Source organism: Bombina bombina, chromosome 5 (genome assembly GCF_027579735.1).
Source record: "Bombina bombina isolate aBomBom1 chromosome 5, aBomBom1.pri, whole genome shotgun sequence".
NCBI lineage: Eukaryota > Metazoa > Chordata > Amphibia > Anura > Bombinatoridae > Bombina > Bombina bombina.
This window is the reverse complement of record NC_069503.1, coordinates 875,512,602-875,525,662: the sequence shown is the minus strand read 5'-3', so window position 1 is coordinate 875,525,662 and position 13,061 is coordinate 875,512,602.

Below are 13,061 nucleotides of genomic sequence, written 5' to 3'. Positions count from 1 at the left end.
CTGATGGAAAAACGGCCTTTGAGACAGAAGATCCGGCCTTAAAGGAAGTGGCCAAGGTTGGCAGCTATCAGAAACACATGCGATTGTTCCATGATGATTTTGGAGATCACCCTTGGAAGAAGAACTAGAGGCAGAAAAATGTAAGCAGGTTGGTAAAACCGAGGAACTGCTAACGCATCCACCAACTCCGCTTGAGGATCCCTGGACCTGGAAAGGTACCTGGGAAGCTTCTTGTTTAGATGGGAAGCCATCAGATCTATTTTGGGGAGACCCCACATCTGTACAATCTGACAAAATACATCTGGATGGAAAGACCACTCCCCTGGATGGAAAGACTGACGACTTAGATAATCTGCTTCCAAATTGTCTACACCTGGGATATGTATCGCAGAAATTAGACAGGAGTTGGAATCCGCCCAATAAATTATCTGAGATACTTCTTTCATCAGTAAAGGACTGCAAGTCCCCCCTTGATGATTGACATATACCACAGTTGGGATATTGTCTGTCTGAAAACGAATGAATAATTCTCTCTTTAATAGCAGCCAAGCCTGAAGAGCCCTGAAAATAGCACGGAGTTCGAAAATATTGATTGGTAACCTCTCCTCTTGAGGATTCCAAACTCCTTGTGCTGTCACAGACCCCCAGACAGCTCCCCAACCTGTGAGACACAGTCCAGGAAGGACGAACAAAAGAGGTCCCTTGAATAATTTGATGATGGTCCAACCACCAGGATAGAGAGAGTTGAATATTGGGATTTAAGTATATCAACTGTGATATCCGAGTATAATCCCTGCACCATTGATTCAGCATTTAAAGCTGCAGAGGTCTCATATGAAAACGAGCAAAGGGGATCGCGTCCGATGCTGCAGTCATGAGACCTAAAACTTCCATGCACATAGCTACTGAAGGGAATGATCGAGACTGAAGGTTTCGACAGGCAGAAACCAATTTCATTTGTCTCTTGTCTGTTAAAGACAGAGTCATGAACACTGAATATATCTGGAAACCTAAAAAGGTGACCCTTGTCTGAGGAATCAAGGAACTCTTTGGTAAATTGATCCTCTAACCATGTCTTTGAAGAAACAACACAAGTTGATTCATGTGAGATTCTGCTAAATGAAAAGATTGAGCCAGTACCAAGATATAGATATCGTCCAAATAAGGAAACACTGCAATACCCTGCTCTCTGATTACAGATAGAAGGGCACTGAGAACCTTCAAAAAAGATTCTTGGAGCTGTTGCTAGGCCAAATGGAAGAGCAACAAACTGGTAATGCTTGTCTAGAAAAGAGAATCTCAGAAACCGATAGTGGTCTGGATGAATCGGAATATGAAGATACGCATCCTGTAAGTCTTTTGAGGACATGTAATGACCTTGCTGAACAAAAGGCAGAATAGTCCTTATAGTCACCATCTTGAAAGTTGGGACTCTTATAAAATGATTCAAAAACTTCAGATCCAGAACTGGTCTGAAAGAATTTTCCTTCTTCGGGACAATGAATAGATTTGAATAAAAACCCAGACCCTGTTCCAGAATTAGAACTGGTACAATCACTCATGAAAGCTCTAGATCTGAAACACACTTCAGAAAAGCCTGAGCTTTCACAGGATTTGTTGGAACGTGAGAGAGAAAAAAATCTTCTCACAGGAGGTCTTATTCTGAAACCTATTTGATACCCCTGAGAGACAATATTCTGAATCCAATGATTCTGAATAAAACCTGCCTAAACTTCTTGAAATAATTTCAATCTGCCCCCCACCAGCAGAACTGGATTGAGGGCCGCACCTTTGTGCAGTCTTGGAGGCTGGCTTTGGTTTCTTCTAAGGTTTGGATTTATTCCAACTCGAGGATGGCTTCCAATTGGAGCCAGAGTCTTTAGGGGAAGGAGTGGTTTTCTGTTCTCTATTCTGATGAAAGGAATGAAACCGATTAGAAGCTTTAGATTTGCCTTTAGACTTTTTATCTTGAGGCAAAAACTCCCTCCCCCCCCCAGTAATAGTGGAAATAATAGAATCCAACTGGAAACCAAACAAATTATTACCCTGGAATGATAGAGATAGTAACCTAGATTTAGATACCATGTCAGCATTCCATGATTTGAGCATAAAGCTCTTCTAGCTAAAATAGCCAAAGACATAGATTTAACAATAATCTTGATGATATAAAAAATAACATCACAGATAAAATTATTAGTATGTTGAAGCAAACAAACAATGCTATGCAAATCAGAGTCTTTTTCCCATTTTGCTAAGCTATCCAATCAAAAAGTTGATGCAGCCACAACATCAGCCATATAAATGGCAGGTCTGAGCATATAGCCAGAATGCAAATAAGCTTTCCTTAGATAAGATTCAATTTTCCTATCTAAAGGATCTTTAAAAGAGGTACTATCTTCCATAGGAATAGTAGTACATTTAGCAAGAGTAGAAATATCCCCATCAACCTTAGGGACTTTTCCCAAAACTCTAATATAGCCACTGGCAAAGGATACAACTTTTTAAACCTTGAAGAAGGAACAAAAGAAGTACCAGGCTTAGACCATTCCTTAGCAATCACATCAGAAATAGCATCAGGAACAAGAAAAACATCAGGAGTAGTCACAGGAGGTTTATAGACAGAATTTAAATGTTTACTGGATTTATTATCAAGAGGATCAGACTCCTCAATATCCAAAGTTATTAACACTTCTTTTAACAAAGAACGAATATACTCAATCTTAAAAAGATAAGATGATTTATCAGTGTGAATGTCTGAAGTAGGATCCTCATCAGAGGAGGATATATCAGTATGTTGCCGGTCATTACAAATTTCATCTGTAAGTTTTAAAAGACCTTTTACGTTTATTTGAAGGCGGTATAGCAGCCATAGCCTTCTGTATCGCCTCAACAATATAATTTTTCATATCAACAGGGATATCATGTACTTTAGATGTTGAAGGAACAACAGATACTGTACTAGCACTAATATAAATCTTTTCTGCATGCAAAAGCTTATCATGACAACTGGAGATATAATCTCCACTAGTTTACGACAGATACACTTAGCTTTGGTAGAACTGTGTTCAGGCAGCATGGTTCCTACAGCAGCTTCTAAGACAGGATCAGATTGAGACATCTTGTAAAATGTAAAAAAAGAAAAAATAACATTAAACAGAAATATCTTATTTCCACATATAGCAGTTTCAGGAATGGGAAAAAATGCAAATGCTAAAATTGGCAAAAAAAGCAAATAGCATAGCTCTCTGAGCATAAAGAAGGCAAGGAGCATATAGGAAGTGAGGTAAAATAAAACTAATTTTTTTGGCGCCAAGTATGACGCACGACGCAAGAAGAAGTTGAGAAATTTTTTAGCGCCAACAAACATCCGGAAATGATGCAACTTGCGTCATAACAAACACAATTTCGTGCCAAACAACCTAGCGTCAACTAAGATGCAGGAAATTACAAACTTGCGTCATGACAGACACACATTCGCGCCCCAAAATTCTCACGCCAAGAATGACGCAATAAATAACAGCAACAACAACAAATAACCCTCGCAAGCATAATTTGCCCGCAAGTTTTCCAAAGAGAAAACAAGTCAAAATGAAAAATGACTATACCCCAGGTAAGATAAACATCCTAAAACATGATTCCCATAACAAAACTGCTGGACTGCAAAAAGGGAAATACACATAGACCTGACTCATGGCAAATATAAGTAAAATACATATCTTTAAAACTTTATATTAATACATAAAGCGCCAAACCATAGCTGAGAGTGTCTTAAATAATGATAAATACTTACCGAAAGACACCCATCCACATATAGCAGATAGCCAAACCAGTACTGAAAGCTATCAGCAGAGGTAATGGTATATTAAAGTATATCGTTGATCTGAAAAGGGAGGTAGGAGATGAATCCCTACGACCGATAACAGAGAACCCTTGAAAATATTTCCCGCGAGGAAAACCATAAAATCAAATAGGCGATACTCGCTTCACATCCCTCTGACAAACACTGTACTCTGAGAGGAATTGGGCTTCAGAATGGTTAGAAGCGCTTATCACAGAAGAAATCATAAAAAACAAGCACAAACTTACTTCACCACCTCCATAGGAGTCAAAGTTTGTAAAACTGAATTGTGGGTGTGGTGAGGGGTGTATTTATAGGCATTTTGAGGTTTGGGAAACTTTGCCCCTCCTTGTAGGATTGTATATCCCATACGTCACTAGCTCATGGACTCTTGCCAATTACATGAGAGAAATAGATTGTGCACATTTTGATAATGGGAGTGAATGGGAAAGTTTTTTTTTTTGGTTTTTTTTTTAAATTGTAAGCTCAATCTGAATGATGAAAGTGTAATTTTGACTTGTGTGCGCCTTATGCAAAAATGGTAATAGAACTAAACTGGAAAACTGTTTAAAATGTCATCCTCTATCCTAGTGCTTTCCAAACTGTGTGTCGTGACACATTAGTGTGTCTGCGGCAGTGTGTAGGTGTGTCCCTGCTTCAGCACAAATTTGATTTTAATTTAAAATTCTTTTTAAATGTTATTTTTGGTTTCCGACTTTCCGTCTGCCTGCTATGCATATCACGTAGTTGACACATGATTGATTACCTAGTGGGTCACAGATCATCTTAACCTATTGGCGTAACTATTGGCGGGAACTGAAACTATTCCTATTGGTAGCACATTGGCTCCTGACTGCACGTGTAGTCTCCTCAATGGGCTTGTGACTGCACGTGTAGTCAGTGACTGGGACAGCAATGTACTTGCAGCGCGGGCAGTAGTCAGACGGTCTCGCAGAGCTCTGAGGGCAGCAGCTTAAACACTGAGCTGAAGTCAGAAGTCAAACAGCTAGATTTAGAGTTTTGTCGGTAACGACCCGCGTAGCTAACGCTGGCTTTTTTCTGGCCGCACCTTTAAAATAACTCTGGTATTGAGAGTCCACAGAATGGCTGCGTTAGGCTCCAAAAAAGGAGCGTACAGCATATTTAACGCCACTGCAACTCTCGATACCAGAGTTGCTTACGGACGCGGCCAGCCTCAAAAACGTGCTTGTGCACGATTCCCCCATAGGAAACAATGGGGCTGTTTGAGCTGAAAAAAACCTAACACCTGCAAAAAAGCCGCTTTCAGCTCCTAACGCAGCCCCATTGTTGTCTATGGGGAAACACTTCCTACGTCTGCACCTAACACTCTAACATGTACCCCGAGTCTAAACACCCCTAACCTTACACTTATTAACCCCTATTCTGCCGCCCCCGCTATCGCTGACCCCTGTATATTATTTTTAACCCCTAATCTGCCGCTCCGTAAACCGCCGCTACTTACATTATCCCTATGTACCCCTAATCTGCTGCCCCTAACACCGCCGACCCCTATATTATATTTATTAACCCCTAATCTGCCCCCCACAACGTCGCCTCCACCTGCCTACACTTATTAACCCCTAATCTGCCGACCGGACCGCACCGCTATTATTATAAAGTTATTGACCCCTAATCCGCCTCACTGACCGTATAATAAATAGTATTAACCCCTAATCTGCCCTCCCTAACATCGCCGACACCTAACTTCAATTATTAACCTCTAATCTGCCGACTGGAGCTCACCGCTATTCTAATAAATGTATTAACCCCTAAAGCTAAGTCTAACCCTAACACTAACACCCCCCTAAGTTAAATATAATTTACATCTAACGAAATTAATTAACTGTTATTAAATAACTTATTCCTATTTAAAGCTAAATACTTACCTGTAAAATAAATCCTAATATAGCTACAATATAAATTATAATTATATTATAGCTATTTTAGGATTAATATTTATTTTACAGGTAACTTTGTATTTATTTTAACCAGGTACAATAGCTATTAAATAGTTAAGAACTATTTAATAGCTAAAATAGTTAAAATAATTACAAATTTACCTGTAAAATAAATCCTAACCTAAGTTACAATTAAACCTAACACTACACTATCAATAAATAAATTAAATACAATTCCTACAAATAACTACAATGAAATAAACTAACTAAAGTACAAAAAATAAAAAAGAACTAAGTTACAAAAAATAAAAAAATATTTACAAACATAAGAAAAATATTACAACAATTTTAAACTAATTACACCTACTCTAAGCCCCCTAATAAAATAACAAAGCCCCCCAAAATAAAAAAAATGCCCTACCCTATTCTAAATTACTAAAGTTCAAAGCTCTTTTACCTTACCAGCCCTGAACAGGGCCCTTTGCGGGGCATGCCCCAAGATGTTCAGCTCTTTTGCCTGTAAAAAAAAAACATACAATACCCCCCCCAACATTACAACCCACCACCCACATACCCCTAATCTAACCCAAACCCCCCTTAAATAAACCTAACACTAAGCCCCTGAAGATCTTCCTACCTTATCTTCACCATACCAGGTTCACCGATCGATCCAGAAGAGCTCCTCCGATGTCCTGATCCAAGCCCAAGCGGGGGGCTGAAGAAGTCCATGATCCGGCTGAAGTCTTCATCCAAGCGGGAGCTGAAGAGGTCCATGATCCGGATGAAGTCTTCTATCAACGGCATCTTCAATCTTCTTTCTTCGGGAGCCATCATCTTCCATCCGACGCGGAACATCCTCTTCTCCCGACGCCTACTAGCCGAATGACGGTTCCTTTAAATGATGTCATCCAAGATGGCGTCCCTCGAATTCCGATTGGCTGATAGGATTCTATCAGCCAATCAGAATTAAGGTAGGAATATTCTGATTGGCTGATGGAATCAGCCAATCAGAATCAAGTTCAATCCGATTGGCTGATTCAATCAGCCAATCAGATTGAGCTTGCATTCTATTGGCTGTTCCTTACCTGTAAAATAAATATAAATCCTAAAATAGCTATAATATAATTATAATTTATATTGTAGCTATATTAGGATTTATTTTACAGGTAAGTATTTAGCTTTAAATAGGAATAATTTATTTAATAAGAGTTAATTAATTTCGTTAGATTTAAATTATATTTAAGTTAGGGGGGTGTTAGTGTTAGGGTTAGACTTAGCTTTAGGGGTTAATGCATTTATTAGAATAGCGGTGAGCTCCGGTCGGCAGATTAGGGGTTAATGTTTGAAGTTAGGTGTCGGCGATGTTAGGGAGGGCAGATTAGGGGTTAATACTATTTATTATAGGGTTAGTGAGGCGGATTAGGGGTTAATAACTTTATTATAATAGTGGTGCGGTCCGGTCGGCAGATTAGGGATTAATAAGTGTAGGCAGGTGGAGGCGACGTTGAGGGCGGCAGATTAGGGGTTAATAAATATAATATAGGGGTCGGCGGTGTTAGGGGCAGCAGATTTGGGGTACATAGCTATAATGTAGGTGGCGGCGCTTTGTGGGGGGCAGGTTAGGGGTTAATAAATGCTCTTGATATATGGATAGGAAGTGGAAGCTTAAAAATGCTTGATGAGGAAATGTGAGTGTCTTTATCAGAAAATATTTTCATCCGATCAACCTCATACATCCCATTAAAATAGTAAGTAGCTATTGGTGTTATTAAACATTTTTTTATTTCTTGCACATACTTACTGTTACTTGTAAATACATTTTGTTATTATATAATTTATGTATGTGTCCGTATCTCTTAAAACAAGTTAGTTTAACCTCCTGTTTGCTAGTACAACTAAATTACTGTGTCGCAAAATGATGTAGGTCTTAAAAGTGTCACCAACATGAAACGTTTGGAAAGCTCTGCTCTATCAAATTAATTTAGAGTGATAGTAAATACATATATATGATTAACAGCAGATTATACTGCTTTAAATATAGCAGATCTTAATGCTGTCATAAAAAAAGAAAGACATATATACTGTGCTAGTATTTTTAAATGAATAATAATCTTACCCCATTTAAGTCCTGCTGCCTTCTCTTTCTCGTAAGTACCGGCATGGGCGCATGATCCTGTCACATTCGCAGTTCATCTCCCTGATAGGTGCTCGTGTTAGATGAGATATTTACCGCAGTCCCACTGCAATACAGAAAGAATGCCATTGGGTATCCCTACTCATGTACCAGAACAGAATGTGTCAGTGTTTTACAAATAAATAATACTGACAAAGAGCTGTCACTTTCTATTTCTTGTAGTCAAACTTATTTTTCTCTAAATGCAACACATGATGACAAAACAACATATTTATGCCTTCCAAAAAAATAAGTTTGTTCTTGACTGTCCAGTCACTCATAACAGACAATATTACTGCATCATTGCTCACAAAACACGTTCCTCACAAATGATTCTTCAAACATAGGAACATGTATCAGAAATATAGGAACATCTGTGAGGAAAATCACAAGACAAGGGCACCTCCTAGTGTGATAGCGTAATGGCACTATTTAATAAATAGGTGTAGAAATATACTCACAAGAGTAGCAGCACCCAATTGTGCAGTCTGGGAACTTGGAGTCTCCCACGTATTTCTCAGAGGAAAAAAGCTCAGACTCTCAGATGTAAAAGAATATTCCAAATGTAATAAAATACACTTAAAAACAGGGGACTAGAGTAGACCCTGTGTATTTAAAAACAGATAGCAATGCGTTTCTCAGAACTCTATCTGTTTCATCAGGCTTCTGTGAACTAAATGAGAGTACTGGCTAATATACAACAAGTGTCCAATCCCAGATTGGCTCAAACCGACACACCTTTAACCCAGGTGTGTTGGTTTACAATTAGTCTTGTTAACTATCGGCTAGATTACGAGTTTTGCAGTATGAGTGAAAAAGCAGCGTTATGGCTCTTTTTTACTACCGCTGGTATTACGAGTTTTGCAGGTATATTTGTACCGCACACATTTTTGGCCGTAACGCAGCTTTTTAAAAAAAAAGTCCTTTTTCAATGGGACTTCCACAGCGCCGGTATTACGAGTTTGCCTGTCCGGCCAAAAAGTGAGAGCGGTACAGCCTATACCGTCACGATCCATACTGTAAACTGAAAGTCAGTAGTTATGGCTTTTATGTTACAAATCCGTAACGTAAAATTCATAACTAAAGTGCTAAAAATTACACTAACACCCATAAACTACCTATTAACCCCTAAATGAGACCCTCCCGCATCGCAAACACTAAAATAAAATTATTAACCCCTAATCTGCTGCTCCGGATAGCGCCGCCACTATAATAAACATATTAACCCCTAAACCGCACTCCCGCATCGAAAACACTAGTTAAATATTATTAACCCCTAATCTGCTGTCCCTAACATCGCCGCCACTATACTAAAGTTATTCACCCCTAAACCTAACCCTAAGTTTAACCCTAACATCCACTAAGTTTAATATAATTTAAAAAAATCTAAATAAAAATTACTATCATTAACTAAATAATTCCTATTTAAAACTAAATACTTACCTGTAAAAAAAAAACTAAGCTAGCTACAATCTAACTAATAGTTACATTGTAGCTAGCTTAGGTTTTATTTTTATTTCACAGGCAAGTTTGTATTTATTTTAACTAGGTAGACTAGTTAGTAAATAGTTATTAACTATTTACTACCTACCTAGCTAAAATAAATACAAATTTACCTGTAAAATAAAACCTAACCTGACTTACACTAACACCTAACCTTACACTACAAATTAATAAATTACATTAATTAAATACAATTAACTAAATTACAAAAAAAACAAACACTAAATTACACAAAATAAAAATGAAATGATCAAATATTTAAACTAATTACACCTAATCTAATAGCCCTATCAAAATAAAAAAGCCCCCCCCCAAATAAAAAACCCCTAGCCTAAACTAAACTGCCAATAGCCCTTAAAAGGGCCTCTTGCGGGGCATTGCCCCAAAGAATTCAGCTCTTTTACCTGTAAAAAATAATACAAACAACCCCCAACAGTAAAACCCACCACCCACACAACCATTGCCCTGAAAAGGGCATTTGTATGGGCATTTCCCTTAAAAGGGCATGTAGCTCTTTTTCTGCCCAAACCCTAAGCTAAAAATAAAACCCACCCAATAAACCCTTAAAAAAACAAACACTAACCCCCGAAGATCCACTTTACAGTTTTTGAAGACCGGACAGCCATCCTCAACGAAGAGGCATAAGTCCTCAGCGAAGCCAGCAGAAGTCTTCATCCAAGTTGGCCGAAGTCTTCATCCAAGCCGGCAGAAGTTTTCATCTAGATGGCATCTTCTATCTTCATCCATCTGGCGCGGTGCGGCTCCATCTTCAAGACATCCGGCGCAGAGTATCCTCTTCTGACAATGGCTAACGAAGAATGAAGGTCATCCAAGATGACGTCCCTTGAATTCCGATTGACTAATAGAATTCTATAAGCCAATCGGAATTAAAGGTGAAAAAATCCTATTGGCTGATCCAATCAGCCAATAGGATTGAGCTTGCATTCTATTGGCTGATTGGAACAGTCAATAGGATTTTTTCACCTTTAATTCCGATTGGCTGATAGAATTCTTTCAGCCAATCAGAATTCAAGGGACGCCATCTTGGATGACATCCCTTAAAGGAAACTTCATTCTTTGTTAGCCGTTGTCAGAAGAGGATGCACCATGCCGGATGTCTTGAAGATGGAGCCGCTCCGCGCCGGATGGATGAAGATAGAAGATGCCGTCTGGATGAAGACTTCTGCCAGCTTGGATGAAGACTTTGGCCCACTTGGATGAAGACTTCTGCTGGCTTCGCTGAGGACTTCTGCCGCTTCATTGAGGATGAATGTCCGGTCTTCAAAAACTGTAAAGAGGATCTTCTGGGGTTAGTGTTTGGTTTTTTAAGGGTTTATTGGGTGGGTTTTATTTTTAGCTTAGGGTTTGGGCAGAAAAAGAGCTAAATGCCCTTTTAAGGGCAATGCCCATGCAAATGCCCTTTTCAGGGCAATGGGGAGCTTAGCTTTCTTTAGATAGGATTTTATTTGGGGGGTTGGTTGTGTGGGTGGTGGGTTTTACTGTTTGTATTATTATTTTACAGGTAAAAGAGCTGATTTCTTTGGGGCAATGTCCCGCAAAAAGCCCATTTCAGGGCTATTGGCAGTTTAGTTTAGGCTAGGGTTTTTTATTTTGGGGGAGGGGCTTTTTTGTTTTGATAGGGCTATTAGATTAGGTGTAATTAGTTTAAATATTTGATCATTTCTTTTTTATTTTGTGTAATTTAGTGTTGTTTTTTTGTAATTTAGTTAGTTGTATTTAATTAATGTAATTTATTTAATTGTAGTGTAAGGTTAGGTGTTAGTGTAAGACAGGTTAGGTTTTATTTCACAGGTAAATTTATATTTATTTTAGCTAGGTAGTTAGTAAATAGTTAATAACTATTTACTAACTAGTCTACCTAGTTAAAATAAATACAAACTTGCCTGTTGAATAAAAATAAAACCTAAGATAGCTACAATATTACTATTAGTTATATTGTAGCAAGCTTAGGGTTTATTTTATAGGTAAGTATTTAGTTTTAAATAGGAATTATTTAGTTAATGATAGTAATTTTTATTTAGATTTATTTTAATTATATTAAAGTTAGTGGGTGTTAGGGTTAGACTTAGAGTTAATTTTAGGGGTTAATAACTTTAGTATAGTGGCGGCTACATTGGGGGCGGCAGATTAGGGGTTGATAAGTGTAATGTAGGTGGCGGCGATGTTAGGGGTGGCAGATTAGGGGTTAATAAGTGTAGGTAGGTGGCGGTGACATTGGGGGCGGCAGATTAGGGGTTAATAAGTGTAGGTAGGTGGCGGCGGTGTCGGGGCGGCAGATTAGGGGTTAATAAGTGTAGGTAGGTGGCGGCGATGTTGGGGGCAGCAAATTAGGGGTGTTCAGACTCTGGGTTTATGTTAGGGTGTTAGGTGTAAACATAACTTTTCTTTCCCCATAGGAATCAATAGGCTCCTTTATTGCAGGTGTTAGGCTTTTTTTTATCCGGCTCTTCCCATTGATGTCTATGGGGAAATCGTGCACGAGTACGTAAAACCAGCTCAAAGCAGTGCTGGTATTTGAGTGCGGTACGGAGCTCAATTTTGCTCAACGCTGCAATATTGCCTGCTAACGTTGGGTTTATGAAAACCTGTAATGGGGGGGCGTGTCCTAGCTGCGACTGTGGACGGTCGCATTCTCTTGGTGCTCCTGCTGAGTATCTTACAAACCGCCGCTGTGGGATAACCAACACAGTGAACAAATATAAACTGTGAGTAGCCCTGCTAGCGCAGTGCTTGGAACATTACAATCTACTTGGATCGCTGTATTTGTGAGGCTAAAGCACAAGATTGGACAGTTAAAGTCTGGAGCGGCGGCTCAGAGCAGACAGCGTTACCCCCCTCGGTCTTCCGAGGTTACAAGTCAGAACTGGTTGTGGAAAGATCTTTTACATTATCATAAGCTCATTAAAACGGACGGGCTCCTTTCTTTATCTCATTGAACTTAAGTTTATTAAGATACTGGCTTCTACGCAACAAATATGGCTGCCGAGCAAGAATGTAGCTATGCGTCCCGCCTAGACGACATCTTAGAAAAACTTGAGCGCTGTTTTGAAGATCTACTACAGAGGGCTCCCTGGGACTTTCTGATAACTTTACAGCTGCCTGAGATTGGTATAGGGAATAAGCTGGAAACGCTATAAATAATACATGAGGGGGGGGGGGGGGCGGCAAAGGGCGCCCCCGTGGTCTTCCCCCTCCTGAGTGAGAAAGTGATCATCGCTGTTAAAGCAACACCCTCGCAGCATTCAACATGGGTAAATCTGCCCCAGGTGATGCCTAGTTCACACAGCAACGGCTCAATGCATTATGAAGATCCGCTGATTCAGCATAAGCAAACCAGCAGCGCACGCGGTGCCGCGACTCCTAAACTCCCGAGGAAGAATAACAACCCAACCAGCGCTGTATTAGGGTCTGGTACAAGTCGGGTGATGAAACGGTACAACAGGAAGAGCAAAGGTACAGTCTGGTCTGTCACTTCTTTATACAATATATCATGTCCCACATCTGAGAACTTAAATCTACAGGAGACCGTGTCTCGCAACCCAGATGAAGGGGACTTCCATAATCAGCATGGCATGAACTATTGCCGGGACTTTGTAAGGCCAGACTG